This window comes from Protopterus annectens, chromosome 3.part0 (assembly GCF_019279795.1).
Source record: "Protopterus annectens isolate FY-2018-M chromosome 3.part0, PAN1.0, whole genome shotgun sequence".
NCBI lineage: Eukaryota > Metazoa > Chordata > Ceratodontiformes > Protopteridae > Protopterus > Protopterus annectens.
Window position 1 is genome coordinate 290,539,607 of NC_056731.1, and position 26,904 is coordinate 290,566,510.

The following is a 26,904-nucleotide window of genomic DNA, read 5'->3' on the forward strand; positions in this document are numbered from 1 at the left end:
GTTTAAACAAGTCGTTTCAAACTCTACAGTAAAATACAGCTGAGAAAATATTCATCATAGCGTTAGATCTTTAAAAGGGACATATGTCTTGTCAGAGTATCTTAGCTCAGTTCCCTTGTCCCACAGTTTTACTTGAGCCTGTAGGCTTCATATTGTGTGACTGTTGTCTTCTGCCAGTATGTTTTAAAGTAATTTTCAGTTCTTCCAGTGAGGAACTTCTCTTTTCCTGAGAATGAGGACATAAATTTACGTACTGAAGTTTCGGACTGGTGTTTGAGCTTTAGTTCTCAGTCACTTATATTTTAGCATAGCACTGCAAAGCTAACAAGGCAATGGTTACTTGTAGTGGCTCATGAAATGCTCTGTGCAGGTAACATAATTACTAGTTTTACTGTTTGAAACATCACAGTTAGGATTCATCTAACTTGAGTACTTTTCCTCACGAACTGTGTGTCCTCCGCTGATGGTTATATTAGTAATGGGATGTGACAGAAGCAGCTTCCCATAAATGGTCTGGCTCCAGAGGATAGTTGTATTAGTTAAAGGTTGTTGGGAGTGCAATCTCCCACAACATCCAGGACAGATTTGATTAGATATTGTGGGAAATAGGGAAGCCATTCACAAAGACAAAGTATGCAAATGAGTTATGCATGGTTGTTACCAGTAACTGACACCATTAACAAGCCTTTTGAAAATCCTAACATTCAGTTATGCAAGAGAGAGTACTCATGAGTTGAGAGATGAAGAGTAAATGCTGATATCCTTTTCTTGCAAAGATTTAATGTAAAGGTAGCTACTGTCTCAGAAATGTATGTAGAATGTTGTATATTGAACACCTACTTTTGCATTGCTGATGGCTTTCCTCATTGTAGCCCCTTCCCTCAGCATGTGTCATGCACTGCTTGACATTGGGTTTCAGTACACATTTCATAGGTTCATGTGACTATTACAAGCCTAGCTAATAACCAGTGATCAGAATGAAACCCTGTACCTTGTATCTGTAAGACCTCATCCATTATGCCAACCCTCCCCCATAAAGTGTCAAAGAACTGAAGGTAGAGTTTTTATTTTATCTTATTTATATTTGTTTTTCAGGGTACAGCACTAATCCTTTTAGTCTCAGCCTGGGAGTGGCACCGAGAGGGCAATGTTGCCGCATTGTTTTCGCAGCATATTCTTTCATTTAAGAAAACAAGCCTGTATTTCAACATTCATATTTACAAAGGACAGAATTATGTATAAAATCCTATCTGGCTAGGCTGGCAGCCTTCACATCCCGAAGAACTCTAGCTAGTTTTTCAAGTGACCTTTGGGAAACGCTGCTTGAGAGGGTCAGGTCTATCTGAGTATACCTACCCCATTCATTGTCTTGAGAGCCCATCTGCATTGGCATTGCTACTCCCATTGCGGTGCTGCACTGACCTATCATATGCTTGCAATCCCAGGCTCCATCTTAGCAACTTGGCATTTTGCTGGCTGGCTCTGTTTAACCATGTTAGGGGGTTGTGATCTGTCATAACAGTGAATTTCCTTCCATATAGATAAGGATGAAGTTTCTGCAGTGCCCACACTATGGCTAGACATTCCTTTTCTACAGCTGCATAGCATTCCTCCCTGGGTTGGCACCTACAGCTGAGATAAACCAGTGGGTGCTCTTCTCCCTTTGAAGAAATCTGGCTGAGTACAGCTCCCACCCAAAGGTTCGAAGCATCCACCTGTACAACAAATTCTTTGTTGTAACTGGACTGGCTAACACAGGGGGTCCTCCCGAAGCTTCTTTAAGCTTCTGGAATGCCTGATCACATGCTGCGGTCCACACTACCTTATCTGGCCTGTCCTTCCTTGTCAGGTCTGTGAGGGGAGCAGCTATGGTACTTTAACTGGGGACGAACTTTCTGTAGTACCCTGCTGTCCCTAAAAATGCCCTCACCTGCTTTTTAGTAACAGGTGCAGACCATACTTGAATGGCTTCCGCTTTGGCAGGTTCTGGCCTTATCTTCCCACTTCCCACTCTATGTCCTAGGTAGGAGACCTCCGCCATACCTACCTGACATTTGCTCGGCTTAATGGTCAACCCTGCCCTTTGTAGTCTGCCCAGCACCTCCCTGACATGCTGAAGGTGCTCTGGCCACGAATGGCTGTAGATGGCAATATCATCTAGGTAAGCAAGGGCAAACCTTCCTGCTCCTGCTAGGGTGCGATCTACCATCCTCTGGAAAGTCGCTGGGGCATTCTTCATCCCAAAGGGCATCTTTGTGAGCTCATACAAGCCAAAAGGATTCACAAAGGCTGACTTCTCTCTAGCACTGGGAGTCAAGGGCACCTGCCAGTAACCCTTGGTAAGATCAATGGTTGTCAGATACTTAGCCCCACCCAGCTGCTCTAGGGCCTCATCTGCCCTAGGCATGGGGTAAGCAACTGACTCTGTGTGACTATTTAATTTCCTGTAGTCCACACAGAACTTGGTGCTGCCATCCTTCTTTGGCACCAGCACCACTGGGGAGGCCCAGGGACTGTTGGACTCTTGAATCACCCCTAGTTCCAACATCACGTGTACCTCCTCCCTCAGGGTCTGTCTCACTCTCTCAGGCACCCTATAAGGGGCCTGCCTAATAGGCCTTGGGGGTCCTTGTATCCACCTGGTGCTGCACCAGATGAGTGCACCCTGGTTTCCCAGTGAACATGTCCCCAAATTCCTGCAACACTGCTCGGATTTCTCGAACCTGGGTAGGAGATAGCTGCTGGGACATTGCTACCCTGAGGTGTCAGCCCGAGCCTCACCGAGGAGATCAATCCCCAGATATCCCTCAGACTCCTCCTGCAATCCACTGCAAATGGTCAGCACAAGGGCCTCCCTATCATGGTAAGGTTTCATCATGTTAACATGGTGCAATTTGTGCCCCTGCCTTCTGCCTAGCAGTTCCACTATGTATTTAACATCACTTACCTTTCTTACTACCTTGTAGGGACCCTCCCAAGCTGCTTGCAGCTTGTTGTGTCTGACAGGAGTGAGAACCATTACCTGCTGCCCCATAGCATACTCTCTAGCTCGAGCATTCCTGTCATACTGCACCTTTTTCTGTTGTTGGGCTTCTGCCAGGTTCTCCTGGGCCAAGCCCATGAGTTCCCTGAGCCTTGTCCTGAGGTTTAGGACATATGTAACAACAGACTCCTTGTGAGACTCGCACTCACCTTCCCACTCATCTCAAATTAAATCTAGAGGTCCTGTCACCCTGTGCCCATACAGCAACTCAAAGGGTGAAAAACCTGTGGATTCCTGGGGAACCTCTCTGTAAGCAAACAACAGATGGGGCAAATATTTGTCCCATTCCCTCTTAAACTGATCTGCAAATGCCCGTAGCATGGACTTGATTGTAGAGTTTAACCTGTCAACAAGACCATTAGTCTGGGGATGGTAGGGGGTGGTCTTCATGTGCTTCACCCCGCAGGACATCCACAGACAAGCCAGCAGGTCTGACATGAAATTGGCACCTCTGTCAGTCAGTATTTCTTTTGGGAAACCTACCCTGCTGAAAATCGCTAACAACGCATTTGCCACCTTCTCTGCCTCAGTGGAGGACAAAGCCACTGCCTCATGGTATCGTGTAGCATAATTCACTACTACTAGGATGTACTTTTTCCCTGTGGAACTTGGGGTACTCAGAGGGCCCACAATATCCATATCTACCCTCTGAAATGGCTCCTCAATCACAGGCAAAGGCATCAAAGGAGCTCTCACCTTGTCTCCTGCCTTGCTTAACTTTTGGCACTACTCACAGGTCCTGCAGTACCCTGTTACATCTTTGGAAATTCCAGGCCAATAGATGTTCTGCATAATACGCCTCATGGTATGTTTTATGCCCATATGACCTGCAAAGGGAATATCATGGGCTATGGCTAGAAGCACCAGACAGCAGGCTCTAGGCACTACCAACTGTTGTACTCTCTCTCACCTTCTAGCCCTCTCTCAGGGGTCTACTCTCTGTATAATAACCCTTTCTCCCAGTTTATTAGATTCCCCCTTTCCTTGATAATCAGGTGCCTCCCTAGCTACCTGACTCAGGCCTTGGATTGTAGGGTCTGAGAGCTGAGCCTGTCTCAACTCTCTCCTTGTAACCCTTCCTAGCTCCCCTTCCACAGGACGTTTGGCATCCTCTGACAGTGGTGCCTCACTGTCAGCCTGGGTACTACTACTCATCGCTACCTTTGCAGTCATTCTGTCCAAGGGAACATCAATCAGTACCCACAAGCAGCTGTGGCTCACATTCAACCTCACTGCTGCAGTGTAGCTCACTCCCTGAAGTAACCACCTCACCAGTCCTGGCTGTAAGTATGCAGTCTGTCTGGGTCTCCCCCAGGCTATCAGACCCACATACTTGTCTCATAGCCTGACTGTGTGTAATTGCATAAACATGTAGTACTGCCTCATCCAAATCCTTCCCTCTCAGGAAATCTGCAGGGTGGTAGTTTAGTACCCCTGTTGTCTCAAGACAACCTACTATTCTCATTTTGTCTTTCCCACTTACTGGCTCCCTCACCTTTTGTTCCCCACCTTGCCTCCATGGGCACCTGTATGTCACATGGCCCCACTGGTTGCATTCAAAACATTTAACCCTAGCTCCTGGACGTGTACCTGGACTAGTGGCTTCCCCTGCTAATGGCAGATTCTGTTGGGGCAGTCTGTGCTGCCCACCATGGGTTCCTTTAGACACCTGAGCAGTACTGGGGTCGCTTTCCTGTGCAGGGCTGCCCTGCTTGCCAGGTATAGGTCTCCCTTCTTCCCCAACTCATCTGAAGTAGCACATTGCCTGTCAGCTAACCAGATCCTCATGTCCTCAGGCAAAGTGCTAAGGGCTTGTTCCCTCACCAAAAAGTCTGCCAGCCTTTCAAAAGTGGTGACCTGACATCCACTCACCCACCTATGGAAATAAGTGCTCAATTCAGCAACATATTCACACACACTTTCATCTGCCTTGCGTCTGTGCTCACTAAACTTTTTCCTATACGTTTCGGGTGTTAGCTTAAAAAACGCTAATAGACAATTTTTTACAGCAGTATAATCAAAACATGCAACATCAGACATTTTAGATAATACAGTTACAGCTTTACCATGGAGTAAGGGAGTCAGGAACCATACCCAGAGCCCTTGGTCAGCTTCATACTGTTTAGATACCCTCTCAAACATATGAATGAAACTATCAAAATTATCCCCCTCTTTAAACTGCGGAAGAAAATTTTACTGACTTTTTGTGCTTCTGGGGTCCAGTTACTCCCTTCCCCATAACCTCCATGACTCTGGCGAAGAGTCATCATCTCCTTCTCATGCTGCCTCTGCCTCTGTTTTTCCTCAGGTTCTAGGCATAGCAGTTTCTCATTCTCTTCACTCTCTAGACGCCTCAGTATCTCAGCTGCTTCTACTTCCACACGCCTGGTCTCCAACTCAAGTCTCTTTAGCTGCAGCTGGATTTTTAAGTCCACTGCAGAAAGGCTGAGCTGTCCATTCTCTGAGGGTATTATATCTCCACTGCCAGTCTGATTGTCCTCCTGGTTGCTGTTTTCTGATGCAGCTGTAACCACAGCTGCAATCAGGTGTGCCTTAGTCAGGTTCCCCTAGTGTGGCACATCTCCGCCAGATGACTCCTTGTCAGCTTTCCATACTCCTCTGCTGACATGCTGCCTGCTCACCCTGACTAACTAAGCTAGCAAAAGAAATAAAACAATTGTGATCTGAACTCTGAGTATTCACTGCATGGCTGTTTTAGAGTACAAAACACCTTCAAAGCTCACTGTACACAAGCTACAGGATTCACTCTACCCACACTACTACACGCCAGTTAGTATTTGCCAACTAATTAATATGTGATGTGGATATCCCACCGCTGCCAAACAATTAATATGTGACGCATGTGCCCTGGCCCAGCAGTCAAGGAGTCTCAGTCCTCACCACTAACACCAGAGAGGGTGTCTCATATATGAGGAAAGGATAAGCAATACACACAGTAAAGTGCAATTTCCCTTAAAACCACACAGAGATCACAGTCATGAAATAATTTCAATTTCAAAGGAGAGACAAGAAATGCTTGGCTTAGCTTTCTTTACAGCAGAGGGTAATGTTGCTACATTATTTTAAGTTCAAACTTTCACAGCATATTATTTCATTTAAGAACACAAGCTTGTATTTCAACATTCACATTTACAAAGGACAGAATTATGTATAAAATCCTATCTGGCTAGGTTGGCAGCCTTCACACTTTGCGCCACTGGACAGCAGGAAACCGCTTGTTAAGCGCTCCTTAATCCTATAAACCAAGTGCAAGACACTTGTGGTAAATAGCTTAATTACTTAATTTTAACAAAATAGCTTAATAATTATACTGCTTTAATTTGATAGAAAGTACATCTAGATTTATTCAAACCTGTAAAGTACCTAGGAGAAGCCTACTCCATTAGTACCTTGGATTTAGGGATGTCAGAGCAACTCTCACAATACTGTCCTACAAAAAATTGTCATGTTTGTAAAGTTTAACAAATATGCAGATTCTACATGAACTTTTTTTTCTTCAAAAGCATGCCATTTACATGTATTCTTGAAGACAGCTTAAGACAGTTTTTGCTATGGTGGAATGAGAACTCACCACTCGTAGAAGTAATTTACTAAAGTTGTGACAAAATAATGTTATTTCCTAACTCTTTACATTTATCAAGATATACCTGAAACTGGCTCATCTCCAGCCGTCACATAAGACCAAGTCGTAAAAGTGATATCAAAAGTTAAAAATACTTCATTGATGGGTCCTGATAATATCCTTGGATGCATGCACAATTTAGCCACACCCCTAACAACACTGTTCAATCTCAGCTTCCATACAGGTTTTGTACCAAGCAAGAGAAGAACAGCTGCAGTCATTCTTCTTCATAAAAGAGGACCTTCCACAGACCCATACGTCTGAACCAACCACATATGCAAAGTCCTGGAAAGACTTGTGTATCTAATCAATCAGGACATAGGGAATCTCCAAACAGTGGACCCATCTCAGTTTGGATTTGTCAAGGGCAGGTCATGTTTACTCAGCTTGGTGGATTTTTTGAAAAGGTCACCAAAGTAGTGAATGAAGATAAAACAGTACGCACAGCATTTCTCAACCTGGCCAAAGCTTTTGACAAAATGCCCCACTAAGGCATAGCAGAAACGCTAAATAAACAGGGAATAAACCTCTGTATCACCCACCATATTGCCATCTGGCTTACAGTTAGGATGCAGGAGGTCAAAATAGGGGCAGTTACCTCTACAAAGATACCAGTCACCGATGGAATCCCCCTAGGGTTTTGTGCTAGGACCTCTTCTGTTTGACATCTACTTTTCTGAAGTAAAAGCCAATACCAAAGGGCTGTGGCTGACTAATTTTGCAGATGACTGCGAGCTAGAAGCAGTCATTGAAACCCCAAGTGACTTAGCTATCCTACAGGAATGCTTATCCCAAATAAATAAATAACTGGTACCAAAATCAGGAACTGAAATTAAATGCCAAACAATGCATTATTGTATCCTTTGGGAAGTCATCTACCCAAGGAAATGCCACATTGATAAAGAAAGGGAATGTGTCGAGATGTAGGGATGCCATTGTCCCCCTTTACTCAACTTTCATTAGGCCAGTCATTGAATATAATGTCCCTTTGGCATATATCTGTCCAGAAACATGCAACAACTGGGGCATCCACAGAGGTACTTTGCTAAAAGAATACCAGGTCTAAACAACATGTCATCTGCCGACTCAAAACCCTGTCACTATACTTGATATCTTACAGACTACTGAGAGGTGACCTGTGTCTGGCATACAAGGCATCCTCCGACCCAGTACTGATGGATTTACTGCAGATCAGCAAGTCAGATGGCATCAGAAATACTCAGTCTAGGGATCTAAACCTCTTCTGCAACATCGACAGAACAGTTTGGAGGGGCAGATTTATCTTGCAGAGGATACTGTTGCTCTGGAACAGACTCCCCATCCACATAAAACAAAGTTTGTCCTATCCCTGATAACTGTCATATTGACAACTCATGCCTAAAAGTTGACCCAGTAGTCAGGTACTTGGGGACATACATAGACAGTGATCTATCCTTTGACTGTCACATGTCTATAGTAGTGAGGAAATCATTCTATGCTGTGCAACTTATAAACAAAGGTATGGCATCTAGTTCCAAAGAAGTCATAGTTCCACTTTGTTTGACATTTGTCAGACCCGTCATTGAGTACAGTTCCCCCCTTCACGATGTACCTAACCAGGCATATCCAACAAATGGAATGTCCACTGAGGTTCCTCACTAAAAGAATACAGGGCATAAGTAACATTTCTTTTGTAGACTGCCTCAAGACCCTACCCCTGTTTTCTGTCTCCTACAGGCTGTCAAAGGGAGTTCTACGCTTGGCATACAAGACATTGTCAGACCCCACTCTTAGAGGACTTCTTGCATATCCGCAAAACAAACTGCACAGGAATTAACTCTTCTAAAGACTTAAAACCTGCCTGTGATATAAATAGGACCTGCTGGAGAGACTGGTATGTATCCCAGAGACTACTCCTTTTCTGGAACAAGCTCCCCGTCATGTGTTTCTCCCTAATGTAGTTTAACTGTAACTTGGACAGCTGTATAGGGAACAGGAAATTCACCCCTGGTTTGGCATCTGTGTTTCTAATGGACACAGACAGCCTGTAAATGGCTCATCTCCCAGGCCCCTGCTTGTAAATGTTTCACCTCCCAAGCACCTGCATACACTTATCAAGGGTACCAGAACTTCTCAGAGATTTGGGATGCATGGCTAGGCTTAAAAAGAACCTTGTGATCATTAGCCTAGTAAACACCTATGAATCTATGAACCATATTCAAGCACAGCTATGATCTATGGATGGAAAACAGAAAATGTATCCAGGATTGTCCCCTGTAGTGCTAACAGACTGAGACAGATCCTAAATGCTTTAACTAATGCATTGGTCCCCTCAAATTATCTCTGGTATGATCCCAGTTATTCTAATTAAGAGAAGTCTATAATTATCGATCATTGGATGGGTAAGTTAATCTTTTAACAAAATGGGATAGGTTTATTTGAGCACAAATAGGGAAACTGGCTAAGCTTAAAGTGGCCTCTAGCCTAATATTTAACTATGCACCTATTTATACAAGGCTTGTTTTACTACAGGCTATTTTTGCTCTCCTTTGGCTCTAGAAAGAAAGTTATATGTTTTCTTGAAATACACAAGTCCTGTAAGGATAATATATAAGCTGCCAGTATGTAGACAGAGTTTGTTTTATCCTTTCCTTGTTGTTGTGTCTTTCGGCTTTTCCCGGTTAGGGGTCGCCACAGTGGAACTCCGGTCCGCTAATGATTGGCAGTAGATTTTTACGTGCTGGCTTGCCGGGCCTAACGCACAACCTTCAACGAAGGAACACCCATTCATGCATGTCTCCACACAGAAGACGCTCTAACTGAGAATCGAACGGGCAACGTCTAACTGTGAGGCGACAATGCTACCGCAGCACCACCACCGCAGTATATCCTTTCCTTGTAATTTTACTATTTTATTTTATTTTTTTTTTGCTTTGCAGAGAGTTGTCCTTGTAATTTTACTATTTTATTTTATTTTATTTTTTTTGCTTTGCAGAGAGTTGAACAAACTTACGTAGTGTCCTTTCAGACATTACATTAGGCATTAGGGAAGAGTTTGGTGGAAAAGAAAACTTACCTTTATGAAACATTAGGTGAGATGGAAATGAATATACATTAGGCCATGTAGGTTTTGTAACCATCTAGCAGAGATAATGACTTCATTCATAGTATCAGGAGACTGATTACATAGAAAAGGAAGCAGGATCAGTTTCTTCATCTTAAAATTCAAGTCCTAGATGGGTTCATTTTTTTCTTCCAGGTAGTCTTAAAAGAAGACTTCCTTTAAGCAACTGCTTTATATGCAGTAATCTGGCAAAGTAGGCAAGCTGGAAGGGCCTCTGTGTGAACTTTTATGGAGAAGTAGTCCAAGTCTGAGTTAAACAAATTGCTGACCCAAAGGGAGAAAACAGCAGCCTGGGTACCATTTTTTTCTGGACTTTTTTACCACCAAATGGGAGAGAGCCTACTCATCCTGAAACCCTAAAAGGTTTGGAATACACATCTTTAATCTCAAAACAGTAACTATATACAGAACAAGGGAGGTGGAAAGAGGGTGTGACTGCTACAATACTGAGGAACTCAGACTACTGTTGTGGTTAAGTGTATCTGACACAACTGTGCTATGTTCATCATATTCACTGCTGCAATAGCCTTTAGCTGTTTAGGTCGATTCCCACAGCTTATCCATCCTGGGAGGAGGAGAAGTAAGGATTAGTCTCCAGGAGCCCACGGTATATGGTCCTAGCAAACTGTGTCCCTGACTTGGAGGAGGTATCCAGTTTGTAAAAGTATGTACAAAGGGCCAAGCAGTTGTCTCTAGAATGCTTCTAGTGTCCATGCCTTTCCAGCGTGCCACTGAAGAGGATAAGGCTCTAGTAGAATGTGCCTTGATTCTGCCTGAAATAAATTTGCCACGGTGGGAAAAACAAAAAGCAATAAAAAGGGACAACAATCTTGAAATAACCTATTTTGACATGGGTTGCCCTTTCTCTGTTTCATCATAGGAGATAAACAGCTGTTTAGTTTTCCTAAAGGACTTTGTTCTTTCAAAATAATATCCAAGTTGACCATGCATGTCCAGTGTATGGAGAAACCTTTCTGTCTGATTTTTAGGATCTGAATAAACAAGAAGATTGATAGCGTGCTTCAGTATAAACGCTGAAACAACTTTTGGTATAAATGAGGGATTTATTCATAAAGTAACCCTGTCTCTATGGAAAACCAAATAGAATTCATCCACCATGCGGGTTTGCAACTCAGACACTCTTTTTGCAGAAGTCAGAGCAATAATTAACAGTCTCCCAAGTTATGAAGCATAAATTAGCCAGATGATCTGCTTCAAAGGGAGACAAAATTAACATTCCAGCGTAACGTTAAGATCCCAAGTACCACCTGTTTTGTAAGGGATCCATGCAAAATCCTCTTCAAGAACAGCTTGACCAAAGGCAGGGAAGAAAGAGGAGGATCCATGAGCAGACATGCTGAAACGGCTGAAAGATGACCCTTAATAGAGGCGTACAGGCCAGAGGATAGAAACTCAAACAAATATATAAGAAACAGTGGTACACAATCTGTGATTGGGTCCTGGCTGTTAGTGTGGCACCAAACAGAATTTTTTCCTATTGCTAACATAAGATGTGCCAGTAGCAGGTTTTCCTGCCTCTTTTACTACATACTGCATATCCTCATGAAATAGGTGCCTTAAAGGTATCAAAATCATTCTGGCAGTCAGTTATAATTATTTGAGAGTGGGGTGTATCAAACTCTTGTCTTGTGTGAGTAAATCCAATTTGTGAGGAAGATTGTGATAACTTTCCTTCAGCAATTCCATAAGAAAGGAAAAAAGTACAACTGTGTAAAATCTTACCATAACAGTAGACCTCCTTCTCTTCACTGTTGCAGTGTTCTCTACCTAAGGGATCTTCTGCCAAGAATAGCACATCATCTGACATCATCACAGATGGTTTGCTTAGAAACAGCCAAACCCAAAGTACTGGGATGAAAGGAAACAAAACTCTGTTCAAATTTGTGAATAACTGTAGTTTTATCCAAGTAATATCTGAGCTGTGTGTGCAAATCCATGGTGTTCATAGGTTGCCAACTGGCTTACTGATAGAACCCACACTGTAAAAGTAGCCGGCTCCAAATCCAGCTCCAGACAAGTGACAAGTGGAGTACCTCAGGGTTCAGTCCTGGGACCGCTCTTGTTTGGCATCTACTTCTCTGAAGTACAGGCCAACACTAAGGGACTCTGGCTAACAAATTTCGCAGATGACTGCAAACTGGGAGCCATTATTGAATCCCCAAATGATGTGGATACTCTACAAAAGGGCCTTACAGAAACAGATGCTTGGTGCCAGAGTCATGGGCTCAAGCTCAGTGCCAAGAAATTTATAGTTATCCCCTTTGGGAAAAAACATGTATCCGTGAATTACCATATAGGTGGCAGTACACTAAACACCGAAAGTGTGATAAGAAACTTAGGGACACAGGTGGACAGTGGTCTCACCTTCGATAACCACATCGCCACAACAGTCAGGAAATCCTTCTATGTGGCACACCTCATCACTAAGGGCTTTTCATCCAGAAAAAAGGAGGTCATTGTCCCACTGTACTCATCCCTCATTTGACCCATTATAGAACACAACGCCCCATTTGGTATGTACCTCTCAAGACATCTGCAACAACTGGAAAGGCCGCAGAAATACCTCACTAAAAGAATCACTGGCCTAAAGCAGATGCCCTACGCTGACAGCCTTAAAAAACTCCAGCTATACTCTGTCGCATATAGTCTACTCAGAGGCGATCTGTGCTTAACATACAGGGCCGTGTCAAACCCAGAGCTGTTGGACATGCTACACTTAAAGAAATCCCAATCCCTCAGAGCCACATGCTCCAGGGTTCTAAACCTTGTTATCACAATAAACAAAACATGCTGGAGGGATAGGTTCCTGACCCAGAGACTCCCCAGACTCTGGAATAGATTGCCCATAGATGTCAAGCAGAGTGCCTCTTTGGCCCTCTTTAAAAGGAACCTTGATGATTGGATGGGAGAAAGGAAATTCACCGTGGGGATCACGTCAATTGCCCTGTTAGACAGGGGTCCAGGAAAGTAAATAGTGTGGGAAGAAATAGCCAGGGAATTGTTATGGCTAGGCTTGTATAGGCTCTAGGGCTGATAGCCTAGTATCAACCTATGAACCTATCTTCTCACTGGCAGACTGTGAAGGAAAAAAGGAAGGATGGTGAACAGACTGATTAAGAGACAACTCATTCACCACCTTGGGCATTAAAGAAGGGTTAGTATGAACAGACAGCCTGTCTCCGTGGAAAACTAAGAAAGGAGGAATGGTCATGAGAGCCTGAAGTTCAGATACACTCTTTGTTGAAGTGAGAGCCAAAAGAACAGTCTTTCAAGAACGAAGTTGTTAGGAAGCTAAAGAAGCAGGTTCAAAAGGAGCCTGAGTCAATTTTTCATGTACAAAACTGAGGTCCCAGGAAGATGGACTAGGCTTCCTGGGAGGTCTGATATGAAGGACGGCTTTAAGAAATTGCTTGACCTCAAATCTAGAGGCTAGAAGAGGAGTCAAGGGCAGACGAGCAAAAATTCCTAACAAGTCAGCTTTAACTATGTCAACCGAGTATGGCGGAGATCACATAGATAAGAGAGAACCAGAAGAGCCTCTACAGATTGAGGGTTCTGCTGGCGAGAGAGGCACCAGATAGAAAATCACTTCCATTTGGACATGTATGATTTCCTGGTACTGGGTTTCTTAGCCTCCTGCAGAACCCAAAGCATATCGTCAGAACAAAGTTGCCTGAAAGGGATCAAAACCCTATCACCCACAAAGTCTATTAAAAAGTGAACAAGTGAGGATAGGTTCATAGGTAAGTACTAGGCTATCTGCCCAAGGGCATTTATAAGCCTAGCCAGAGTGTGTTGGCTTTCGCCACCCCCTTAGATTAGTTCCCTGTGCCTCTGACCAGCAGAGCCATTAGTTCCCTGCGCCTCTATCCAGCAGAGCCACTTCAGTGATTCCTGGGGTAAATATTCTGTTTCCCATCCACCCATCAAAGTTTCTCTTGAAGAGTGCTAGTGAGGGGCTCTGCCTGATGTATATTTTCCAAAGCATGGGGATTCACTGGGTCAGGAATCTATCCCTCCAGCACGTCCTATTTATCGTTGTGCTAAGGTTTATATCCCTAGAGCGTGTGGCTCTCAGGGATTTGGTTTTACTTAGGTGGAGCATATCCATCAATTCTGGGTTGGACATGGCCTTGTATGTCAAGCAGAGATCATCTCTGAGTAAGCGGTATGCAACCGAGTACAGCTGGAGTTTCTTTAGTCGGGCTGCATAGGTCATCTGTTTGAGGCCAGTAATCCTCTTGGTGAGGTACTTTTGTAGTTTTTCCAGCTGTTGCAGGTGTCTTGTAAGGTACATCCCAAATGGGGTGTTGTATTCTATAATGGGTCTAATACGTAATGAGTAGAGAGGCACAATAACTTCCTTTGTTCTGAATGCGAACCCTTTTGAGATTAGGTGGGCCATGTAGAAGGATTTTCTAACCACCTTGGCAATATGATTATCAAAGGAGATCCCTTATTACTTTTTCTGTATTTAGGGGACTACCACCTATGTGGTAGTTTGCGGGTACTTCGTTTTTTTCCAAAGGGGATGACTATGCACTTTTTGGCATTCAGCTTGAGGCCATGATTTTGACACCAGGTGTCCGTCTCAGTGAGACCCTTCTGGAGGATGCCTGTATCAGCCGGAGAATCAATTTTGGCCCCTAGTTTGCAGTCATCTGCGAACTTGGTCAGCCAAAGTCCTCCTGTGCTTGCCTGTACTTCTGAGAAGTATATACCGAACAGGAGGGTTCCTAGGACTGAGCCCTGGGGGACCCCACTTGTAACCCGTTTAGAGTCGGACCTAGAGTCTGCAATTCTCATCGTGTGGGTTCTGTCTGTGAGCCAATTTGCAACCCATCTCGTGACGTAGGGGTTAATGTTCAGGTTGGTAAGTTTGTCTATAATACCAGAATGGGGAATGGTGTCGAAAGCCTTTGTGAGGTCTAGGTAGGCTGTGTGGACCTCCTTACCCTCATCTAATGCCTTGGTAACTGTCTCAAAGAAGTCCACCAGGTTTAGAGGCATGATCTGCCCCTAACAAAGCCAAACTGGGTGAGTTCCAAAGTTTGGAGGTTCCCAATGTCTCTGTTAACGAGTTCCATGATGATGCGCTCCATAGCCTTGCAGACCAGGCTATTCAGGCTTATTAGACAATAGTTCCCGGTGTCCGTTGTGGTACCATCTTTGTGGAGTGGGATAACTGTTGCTGTGCGCCACTCTGTGGGTACGTAGCCTGTAGAGAGGTTGAGTTTGAACAGTGTGTTTAGGTGAGAGGTTAGTTCATTTTGGAGCTCTTGTAAGACACAGCCTGGGACTCCGCCCGGTCCCATTGAGGTTGTATTTTTGGCTTTGGATAGGGCTGTTTTAACCTGTGTGTCAGTGATTGCCGGGGCCTTACATTCTTCTGGTATGGTTATGGGCCCTTTAGGGGGTGAGAGGGGTGTGAAGTTTGCACTGAACCTGTCTGCCAAAATGTTGGCAATATCAGTCGGTTTGGTGTATTTTGTGCCATTCTGCACCAACTCAGGGCAGATCTGAGAGATTCCTCTTAGGTTCTTGACATAGCTAAAGAACGCTTTGTGGTTATCTTTGGAGTCCTTGGCAATTTTTCTTTTGAAGCTAGCCTTGGATTATTTAATGAGGGATCATAGTTTCTTGCTGATACTGATCAGGGATGTCTTTCCTTCTAGGGATTTTGCTCTTATCTGTACTAGTTTCCTCCTTCTATTGTAGAGCCTGTTTATGGCAGGGTCCACCAGACTGGTTTCCTTTTCTTGGAGGAGTGAGTCTTGGTTTTACGTGAGATAGCATGATCCATGCATTCCTACAGATGATCATAGAGTGCCTTTGTATAGGTTTCAGCAGCTTGGACAGCATTGTCCATTGGCGTGGGGGCTGTGAACCTTTCCACCTTGGTTTTAAGCAACGTGAAGTTTGCTTCTGAAAAATTTTTCACGGTGGTTTCCTTGATTGGGGTTGGGGGCGGAATGTGAATATCCAGAGTCATTAGTCTATGGTCTGATCTAACCAGCAAGGGGTTGACGTCAGGTGTGGAACACCGGTCGCCCATGTTGGTGATGACCAGGTCCAATATGTTGTTCCCTCTGGTGGGAGTGTTGACCAGTTGATCCAGGGTGTTCGAGTTTATAAATTCTAAGAAGCGTTGGGCAAGGGAGTTAGTACTTGAGTAGTTCTCCTAGTTAATGTTTGGGTTGTTGAAATCACCCAGTATTAGGCTGTTTGGTAGGGCCTTCATATTTCTCAGTGTCTCCAGAAATGCGGAATGGGGGTCCTGGGTCATGGTGGGTGATCTGTAGCAAGCTACAATTTGGATTGCAGTTTTGCCCATTGTTAGTTTTACTTGGATGATCTCTGATGCATCGTGCTGCGCCACTAACCTGGAGGTGTGAGTATCCTTGATGAATATGGATACACCCCCGCCTTTTGTGGATAGATAAGAGATCCCCTTGTCTTGTGTAAGAAGATCCAGCTGGTGAGGTAACTTGTGGTGATTGCCTCTGGCCAAGTGAGAAAGAAGGGGGAACCAATGCCTTCTAGGCCAAAAGGTTATCATGAGCAAAATTTTGGGAGAGTCCTGTGTGATCTTATGCAAGACTAATGGTAGCAGAGGAAAGGGAGATAAGGCATACAGAAACATTACCTTCCAAGGAAAATACAGGGCGTCCACTTCCCCAGTAAGAGGACTTGGGACTTTGGAATAGAATAGAGGAAGTTGTCTGTTCAGAGTGGAAGCAAAAAGGTCTACCTGAAGAATACCCCACCAATGGATAGTGTCCAGGAACATATCACTGTGAAGCATCCATTTATGAGCTTATGCGCTGCACCTGCTCAAGGAGTCTGGCAGATTGTGCGCCAAGGGAATATAAACTGCCTGAAGAGGTGCTTGAAACTGGATAGCTGGATCTCAGACCTGAACAGCTAGTCTGCAAAGAAGATAGGACTGTGTGCCCCCTTGTTTGTTGACATACCACATCACTGTGGTATTGTCTGTAAGAACTTTGGGGGGCCCAGGATGAAAGAGGAAATGAAAAGCTTGAAGAGCCAGAAGCAAAGCCCTTATCTCTTTTATACTGATGTGGTCTGACCTCTGATTAGGAGGTCAGAGACCCTGAACTTAGAGGGGGCCACAGGAGACACCCTTCCCCTGTCTGATGCATCTGTAAAGAGCAACTGAGTTGGAACCAAAGCCTGAAAAGGTAGCCCCAGGTTGAGAGAAAGTTGAATCTGCCACTGAAGTTCCAGCTTGAGACATGGAAAGAAAGGTAGCAGGAAGTTCAGGGGGTGGCAATGTTGGAGCCTCACTGACTTGAGGCTGGTGAGAAGCAGCATGGAGAATGGTAGAAACCATGAATCCTTGAACCTGAGAAATTCTTTGGCGATGGACTGGAGAAAGGCAATTAGAGAGAGAGCATTGGGGGTAAGCAGAGATGTCAGCATAAGAACCATTTGAAGCCTACAACCAAGGAAAATAAGATCCTGGGAAGGAGTCAGAACAGATTTCCGGAAGTTTATAGTGAACCCCAGACTCTGTAAAAGGGAAGTAGTGAACTTAAGATCTTGCAGCAAAATGTTGGGATTTAAGGAGTTTGAATAAGGAGATCGTCTAGATAGGGAAGGGTCTGAATTTTTTTAACCCTGCAAAAATCAATGACAGGAACGAGGCATTGGGTGAATACTGCTGCGTCAGTAGAGAGGCCAGAGGGCCTCTCTACTGCCATAACGGTAGAGAGACCAGAGGGCAAAGCAGAGAACTAAAATGCAAGGAATAAACAACGAATTGTAAAAATTTCTGAAGAGAGGATGGATGGCGATGTGAAGATGTGGATCCTTGAGATACAGAGAGGCCAGAAAGGCCTGGAGTAAATGAACTGGAAATAATGTTTCCAGAGAAACATTTGAAAGGAAGGAATCTTCAGAAAGGTTTTCAGCTTGGAAAATCTAGAATTGGTCCTACATGCCCGTCTTTTGTGGGGACCAGAAACATCCTGGAGTAAAATCCCTTCCCCGTCTGGGCAAGAGTGTCCTGAATGATGTCCTGACACAAAAGAGAATGAAGAAACTGATAAAAATGATGGAGCTGTTCCTGAGGAAATTGAGGAATGATTAAAAAGAGAGGAAGGGATTTCCAAACCATGAAGTATCCCTGATGTATAATGGACTGAACCCAAGAGTCTAAAGTTATCTGAAGCCAATTTGGAAGAGACAGGGAGACTCAGAGGGACAAGGAAAGCTGTACGAGAGCAAGAGGAATCAAACTGCCAAATAGAACCTGGCTTATCCTGGAAAGGAAGTTTCTAGGAGGCAAGAGTCTAAGTAGACTTAGCAGGAGGCACATGCCTAGAACCCTTCTTGCCCTTGAGAGGAGGGCGAGATTGCCTGTGTACAAAAGCAGACTTAGAGGGATAATGCCTTTGAAATTTGGGAGCAAGAGAAACAAAAATATGTTTCAGCTCCCATAAGGCTTTATTCTTTTCCTGGAGAGACTTGAAAAGTACAGCTGCAGCAGATCCAAAAAGATTTGTATTATTCAAAGGGGAATCTAAAAGTTTGGCCTTAATATCATCAGGCAGATCCAGAAGATGAAGCCAAGAATAAAGTCTCATAAATGAATCAAAGTCAGCAGCCCTGGAAGAGGCATCAGCTGCTTTGTAGCTACATTTTATTGTGTAGTGGGCAACTTGAGAAATAGAGCCCAGCAGGGAAAGAGCCAAAGCCTTCCCCATAGAGTCAGGAGTGTCAGAAACCACTTTAGAAACCCGAGAAAGGAGGGCTATGAGTTTAGTAGTTGAACCTAAAGGATAAAATGGCAGTACTGTAAACGTTTTTGCCCAGACATTCCATAGCCCTACTATCCTTATCAGAAGGCAACAGTTTGCCAGAGGGCAATCATTTGGAGGGTTTATCAGAGGATACTGATACTACAGAAGGGCATTTGTAAAGAAATTTGCTCTGCTCAGGAATACAGAACCTATCTGGCTTCTTAGGTGCAGGGGACTGAGTGTCAGGGGTTACAATCTGGTGAGAAAGTATCCAGAAGGGTAGCCAAATCAGGAGGAATAGCAGATGTCTTAGGAGACTCCATCTGTAGGAATTCATAATATCTTTTTTGAATATCAGAGACTTGAGAACAATCCCACGTAAAATAATCCATCATATGGGCAGTGGTGCCCCCAAAGAAGAGTTCTCCAAGAGGGGAATCTGAATTTATAGAATTCTGTCCTGTGAACTGTATTCCAAAGGGGAAAGGATTTGGGAAGATTAAGGCAAAAATTCTTCCCCTGAGTCCAGGTCCTCATCTGAAGTATCCAGTTTCCTGGGCCTCTTAAGTGGAGTGGAAGAACAGGGAGGAACAGGCACAGAGACCCCTTGAGGAGGCTTCAAAGCCATCAAATCATTAAATAAATCCTGAGTGAAATCCTACCATTCTTTCTGGGGATCCTTAACACCAGGGGAAAATATTCTTTGTTTTTTACTTCTTTTTCTGTGGGACATCCGCATGAAACACTCTGGTGGGGGTGGGGTGGGGGGGGCAAACCTCTGGCAAAATTTGATAATGGTCATAGGAATCTTTTCCCAGACTAAGATTTGAGGAATGTCTCTTGGTTCTTGGGGAAATAATCAGCCGAGGTTCCCCTTCAGTGTTAAGTACAGATGTTTGAAAAGCCTCCAAAGACATGCAAGAGGTCTGATTTATAACTGCCTCTGACAAGTAGTAACAGAGGAATCCAAAGTAACTACCAGATGGTCCTCCAGGCTTTCACCAGCCTCAAGGGATGTCCAGGGGAGGCTGGACAGCAGTTGGATCAGACTTAATTTTTTTGGCCTTCTTCTTGGCAGATGGCTGACCCTCAGAACAGGAGGATTCTGCCATAGCACCCTGAGCTAACAACTTTAGACATTGATTTTCTAGCTACAGCAACAAGGAGAAGAGATGACGACATTGTCTTAGGCACAAATGCCTGGCAGATAGAGCACTACAAATGATTGTGGGAAGCATTTAAATAGAAGAGACACTGGTCATGATGGTCTTTATGGGGAATCTGCTTCCCACACTGACATTTTCCCTTTCTGAATGACATGAACACAGTAACCATAACAAATAAGAGAAAGAGAAGAAACCATATGAGGCACTTATCTGAAAACAAGGCTTGGTAACCAGCACAGCAGAAGGGCATTCAGACCAATGTTCAACAATGGCGTTTGGACTGGTTGCAAAGAAGTTCTGAGTGTGTGCATCCATACATCACCTTTATGCCCTCTGTCTTGCATGGGTAGCAAATGTCTGATGTACGATGCCTATAAGAACTAAAAAGCTGTGGTATACTGGCTGGACGATGGGCTATCCTTAGCAAGAGATGCCTTGGGTAAAGAATACTGCAACAGTGATATGGAAGGAGATCCACTGTTGCCTGGGCAAGAAGGGAATCACCATGATGATCTTTGGAGAGTTCTGAATTTTTCCAAACTATGGGAATGAAAAATCATCTGTTTTCAAAGCCTACCTGCAAAGAGTCCTTTTGCAGAATTTGTTTAGTTGTCTGTTTTGAAAGGAGAAAAAACAGATCTGAGGTGTTCCCTACAACTAGAATAATTCTTGGAAGACCCTGCTTATTCATTTTCCATTCATGAGGGTTTGTCCTGATCCTGCTCAGCTTGTCTGCCATGACATTTTGCACTGACAGAATGTAGGAAGCTTGGAGGTTAACAGTGCCGGAAATGGAAGATCAGAGTTGAATGCTGATCTTGAGAAGCCTGAGGTGCAGACTCAACAAAGTACTGAAGAAATTGGCACCCAGGCAGCAGTTTTCTTCATCTGGGTCTCAAGACACAGCAGCTTGGGTGCAAGTGTGGAGGGGAGTCAAAGACTTCTGAACATTGGCCGGCTGTTATATCTTGGGCATGGTATAATCCAAATGGCTGTAGGCTACAGCTGCAGTGAGAATGATGAACATGTGGTTGTATGGCCTTTTTCTTTGCCCATTCTTCACTTTTAGAATTTCTGCAGACAAGCCAATTATGTTTACTTTAGATAGAGGGAGAGGGGTGTTTGAACAAATAAATAACTAGGTAAAACATAAATGATAGCAAATTCCAGTTACAGATGTATTCACTCAGACAAGAACAAAATATAGCTATTACATCTTTCTTCCATGTTGAGTCAGTTGACATCCTGCTTTGGCACACTTCATGGAGTTTGCAGATCATCAGCAACGCTGACATTCCTGTCCTGCTTTGGCAGTTTGGATGTAGAAGACTGTATTTTTGCTTTCAGCAGGACCTTTTGAATCAGGACATCAGAGGTGCATATTACAGCAAGCAAACAGTTTTGTTTAGCAAATGAGGAGAATTTGCCCTCCACTCTGTGCCCCACAGAGTCCTGAAGCAAAAGAATGCGAGCATTTTGTAGAGTTGCAGAGAGATCTGTCAGTGGACAGCCTCATATTTGAAAAATGGCTGAAAACAATTGTGTGTTAATTTTAATTTGTTTGCTAATAATGTCCTGCAACCCAAAAGTATACTTCACTCCTGCTGAAATGGTCTGGAAGATAAATTGTATAAAAAGCCATATGTATGTGGGATGTGGATATGCTATATGTGGATGTGTTTAAACTATATCCCTAAATGTGAACAAGTACCATGTTATTCCTTATATCTCCTTACTCTCCCTTCCTCACTTACTTCCTTATTGCTATCAAATGCTCTTTCCTGACATTCTCTGTAAATATACCATAAGCCTGTTTTTTGCTTACTTCATATTGGAATTCCTGTTTGTATTAGATTAACTTACCTTTAATTTCTCTAAAACTTCTCTAAATATTAAACAAGTGTCATGTAACTTGTATTGATTCTTAATCAATGTTTTTATATTATGTCTAACTTGTAATTATTTAAACTGCAGATTTTTTTTTTTTAATTTTTGAAGATTGTAAAATTATTGTTCTTGAAATGTTTTGTAACAATTTGAAGCTTTTCTCCCCAGGCCTCCACTGAAAATGGGCTTCTACTCAGTTGGAATTTCCCACTAATCAAATGTCAATAAAATAAATAAATAAATAAAAATTAAAAATCAACATCAGCTGTAGCCTTGCTCCCCAGGTCAGAAAAATGTATTTGTTTGTTTAGGGGTTCTTGTATGCTTTTTTTGTACCTCTTTTGTTCTGTTACAGGGCACTGTTTTATTTTCTTATCATTCTCCTTATCTAAACCCGATGGTATTCTGAGAAAGGTGGGAGTCGAAGAGATGGGGCATCCCGGTACTCCCTAGGATCCATTTAAACTCCCAAACCACAATCTGTGTGTGTACATGCTACCATGTTTGTACCTTGGATTGGAAATGGTATATTTCACCTTCATTTTATTTACCTGAGCTAGAGCCCCTGGCCTCCACTGGGACTTGTAGCAAGGCAGAAAATGAATTGTCCCTTCCCATGAGAAAAGAAGAGCTGGCCAAAACTTTGCCCTCTAGCCCCACCCCCTCTGGCCTTCTAGTATCCAGTTTGGTAATCGCATGCACTGCTCATACCACAGAAAGGAATTTGAGTTTTGTGCCAATGTTGTAATGCTGCATCTAAGGCTTACTTTTTCTTTACCAATAACCTCCAGTTTTTGAAGAAAAGAAATGCCTCATAGGCAAACTGTCTGAAGCATTTGTAGTTTGAAAGAGGCAGTGAAGGACTAAATGATGCTGCAAAATATTAAATTTTACATAATGAAGTTTATCTTGAAGACAACAAACTGCTTTGATTGATCGTTTCCTTCTTTTGCTGTTATTTTGTAAAGAAACATTCCTACATGATGACAAATTCCTCATAAAAGGTCTGGTTAGAGATCTGGAAGAATATTTTTTATTCAGTTGTGTGTCAGTCTTCTTTTTTTTTTCTCTTTCCAAGGCTGTTGGTCTCTGTAAAAGAGTTTTTTTTTTTTTTTTGGAGGGGGTTGCAAAGAGTAGCTTATCATTGAGTGTGGTATGGCAACATTATCTCCTCCATGTGTCCACCAATTTGCTTGTTGTTTTGTTCAATTTGGTAAATATTCCTTTGCCTCACTGTCATAGGGCTGGACTGTATCCTCCTGAATTTGCCCTAAAATAGCATCCTGATAAGCATCTGTATGGACTTGGTAGTTTAGGGCAATGACTGCCATTGTGAAGGAGGAGTATATCTTCTCTTAACAGTCAAATACACTAGCTATCCTGTCTGATGGCAAAACCCTAGTGGAGTTATTTTTTCTTGGATCTGCCACACTGGTCAATCACCATAGATAATAAGCCCATTGGGAATAAGTACAGCATAAGCAACCAGATGTGAGCAGGTGTTAGATAAGCATGCATGCACTTCAAATGCATTGTTCCTGAAGTGTGTAAATTGCAAAATGGGATTCAACAGTTATATTGCTCTGTAAAATGTTCAATACATTATTAACTCCCCATCACCACTACATAGTGACTGCTGAGTATACTATAAGACACTACATACCTTAGCATTGCCTCTGTTTATATCCCTCTTCTGAGTTCCACTGAAGCTGTGGTATTCCTGATCAGCTCCTTTACCACCCATCCTGAGAAGTAACATAGTGTCCTCCTAAGGGGGGATTTCAGTATGGACTAATTCTATAGTCTGCACTCAGACATAAGTTATATGCAGGCAAAACACTGATGCTCGCAAATTATTATTAAGAAAAACAGACCTAACCTGCCAGCCAATAGACATCCTGCTTGACTGAGCCGTCAGTGACAGGCCCAGTTTGGTAAGGGACTTAAAGGTCCTGCTTCTTTTTGTAAGTACTTTCTCTTATCTTTTTCTTTTCCATGAAGGAGGCCTTTAAGTCTCCAGTGTCCATAGTTACTACATTTGGCAACGTAATGGTTTGGGTGGTTCACAACAGTGTAGTGGGTAGAGATGCACTGCAATTCAGTGTCATTCATGGTCTCACCTTCCTTCCTTTGCTTACAATTGTAAGACATACTTTACAGATTTCCTATTTAGGGTGTTCTTTTTGTTCAGACCAGAAGTTGAAGAGTTTTTACAGTCTTTGAGGGACAAGAACCAGGCACTTTCTACTACTGCAGGGGTGAAATTCCTCCTCCACAAGATATCTACAGTAGGACACAGGAGTCATTAGAGGTCTTGGTCCAGCTACAGGATTTTACTGACTTTTAGTGACCTTCTCCATCAGGGGCCAGCAAGGACATTGACCCATGGGCTGATATCCTTAGTTTCACGATGGCTGTGGACAGCACTAGCATGGTTCTGAGCTGTCCTTACTCTTACACCAGCTAGTTCCAGATGGAGTTGCTCAGATGGGTATTTTCTCTCCATGCCTCTGAGTGGTTTACTGTCAACACAAAGAATTGGGTATGGGAGGTCATAGCTGAAGGTTGTCGGCTGGTGTTCTCTAACTTTTCCATCTTCTGTAGTTGTTATTTTATTTTATTGATAACTGGATAAATGAAGTGGTCTTTTTGGTGAAAGCCCAGACAAAAAAGGAACAAATACATTAACCGTCAAAGTTAAGCATGTCCGGATTAGAATGCAATAATACATAACAAAAGTGCAGAAGGTTCTATACCAATGCATTTCATATTTAATAAGTAGTAGTCATAGAGAATGGAATAATGGCATGAAATCACAGTAGTGAAATAAGCCAAGAGAACTGAATATATCCATGGCTGGTATACAACACAAATGTGACATAGGTTCATAGGTTCATAGATTTAGGTTCATAGGCATGAAATCACAATAGTGAAATAAGCCAAGAGAACGGAATATATCCATGGCTGGTATACAACACAAATGTGACATAGGTTCATAGGTTCATAGATTTAGGTTCATAGGCACGAAATCACAATAGTGAAATAAGCCAAGAGAACTGAATATATCCATGGCTGGTATACAACACAAATGTGACATAGGTTCATAGATTTAGGTTCATAGGCATGAAATCACAATAGTGAAATAAGCCAAGAGAACTGAATATATCCATGGCTGGTATACAACACAAATGTGAAATACAGCACTTGTGAAGGAATTTAAGTAAATTCTCTTGCAGACTTCATGGCTTCTTGTGTTGAAGAGTAGCAAGGAAAGTACAGTTTTTAGAATAGTGGTTCACTGTTTAAGTAAGACATAGGTGACAGAGGCCCATAGGCTGTTGACTTCATTGTACAGGAGGTGAATAAGCTTTAAGACAAGTTAACAAGAAGGTACTTTTAGTCAACTGTTTGAATGTTATACAGGATTGACAAGAACGGTTGATGTGCATGTTGAACAACTGGAAGATGTTTCTTTATAGAGGGACACAATGATATTTGGTTGGTCAACCAATTAAAATGAATCGTAGTCATTATTATGAATTACTTGAATATGAATATTATATATGTGACCTGGAAAATAGAGGTAAAGGATGCATTCTAACTTTGAAGAGGTAAGGCTTTTAGTTATTTAAATCACAACTTTTAGTGTGAGAAATCAAGTGGCTTTCTTAGCACTCTTTAAGTGTTAATACACTTACTGGCTTTGTAAAATCTCTTGTGATATAAGAAAGAAAAGGACAGTTGTAATTAGATTGACAGATATATTGTTACTCAAGACACAGGTAAGTTACTGAGATTTTTAATTAATGTGTGAGTTGAATTATTTGACACAAAGTCATGGTCTCAAGCTAAATGCCAAAAAATGCACAGTCATCCCATTTGGGAAAAACAAAACACCCATGAATTGCCACATAGGTGGCAGCCCCCTTAGTACAGAAGAGGTAATAAGAGATCTGGGGACCCAGGTAGATGGTAATCTCTCCTTTGACAATCATATTCCCAAAGTAGTTAGGAAATCCTTCTATGTAGCCCATCTAATTACTAAAGGGTTTGCATCTAGAAATAAAGAGGTTATAGTGCCCCTCTACTCATCACTCATCAGACCCATCATAGTGTACAATGCCCCGTTTGGGATGTACCTCACAAGACACTTCCAACAGCTGGAAAGACCACAAAAGTACCTCACCAAGAGGACTACTGGTCTCAAACATATGTCCTATGCAGACCGACTGGAAAAACTCCAGCTGTACTCAGTGGCATATCGCTTACTCAGAGGTGATCTCTGCCTGACTTACAAACCCATGTCCAACTAAGAATTGATGGACATGCTCCACCTAAAGAAATCCAAGTCACTGCGAGCCACTCGCTCTAGTGAGCTAAACCTCGCCACAACAATAAATAGAACATGCTGGAAGGATAGATTCCTGTCACAGCGACTCCCCATGCTTTGGAACAAAATTCCTAACTACATTAGGCAGAGCCCCTCACTAACACTCTTCAAGAGAAACCTTGACGAGTGGATGGGTAACAGAAAATGCACCCCTGGGATCACTTCATTGGATCTTCTTGACAGAGGCTTAGTTAATTAATCAATGGGGCGGCAAAAGCTGACACACTCTGGCTAGGCTTGTAAATGCCCTCGGGCAGATAGCCTAGTACCTACCTATGAACCTATGAACATTCAGCAAAACCATACTGTGGGAGAGATGCCTGATAGTTCCACGAGGAAACCTTTAAGGCTGTGGTATCTACAGTTACTAAATTTGGCAAGAAAATTGTTTTGTGTGGTGCACAGCAGTGCAGGGAGCAGGGATAGCACAGCAATGCAATGGCAGTCCTAGCTTCACCTTCCCTTGCTGATGATGCTATTGGATCCTAAATAGAGTTCCTGTCTAGGGTATCCCAGAAGTTCATATGACAAGCTGATGAGTTTTCAAAGTCTCTGAGGGGCAAGTACCATGCCCATACTTCTGCAAGGGTGAGATTCCACCTCTACAACAAACCAATAGCAGGAAATAGAGAAGTTATTAGAGGCCTTTGTCCAGCAACAGGGTTCGTCTGACTTCTAGCAGCACTCTTCTTTTGAGACCCGCATGAATGTTAACTTAAGGGCCAAGGCCCTTATTTTCAGGGTGGCTGCAGACAGCACCAGAATGGTTTTGAGCAGTCCTACCTCTGTTACCAGGTAGCTGGTAATGGAAGTGCTCAGAAGGGGATTTTTCCTCCATACCTCTGCATGGTTTACCATTACCATTCCCACAAAGACTTGGACATGG

General features: G+C 43.0%; 1 protein-coding gene across 1 annotated transcript in view; it reads left to right on the forward strand.

Annotated features, from left to right (window-relative positions):
- The window catches only part of NGLY1 (N-glycanase 1), a 714,901-nt gene that overhangs the window by 808 nt on the left and 687,189 nt on the right, over nucleotides 1-26,904 (forward strand). The window lies entirely within an intron of this gene.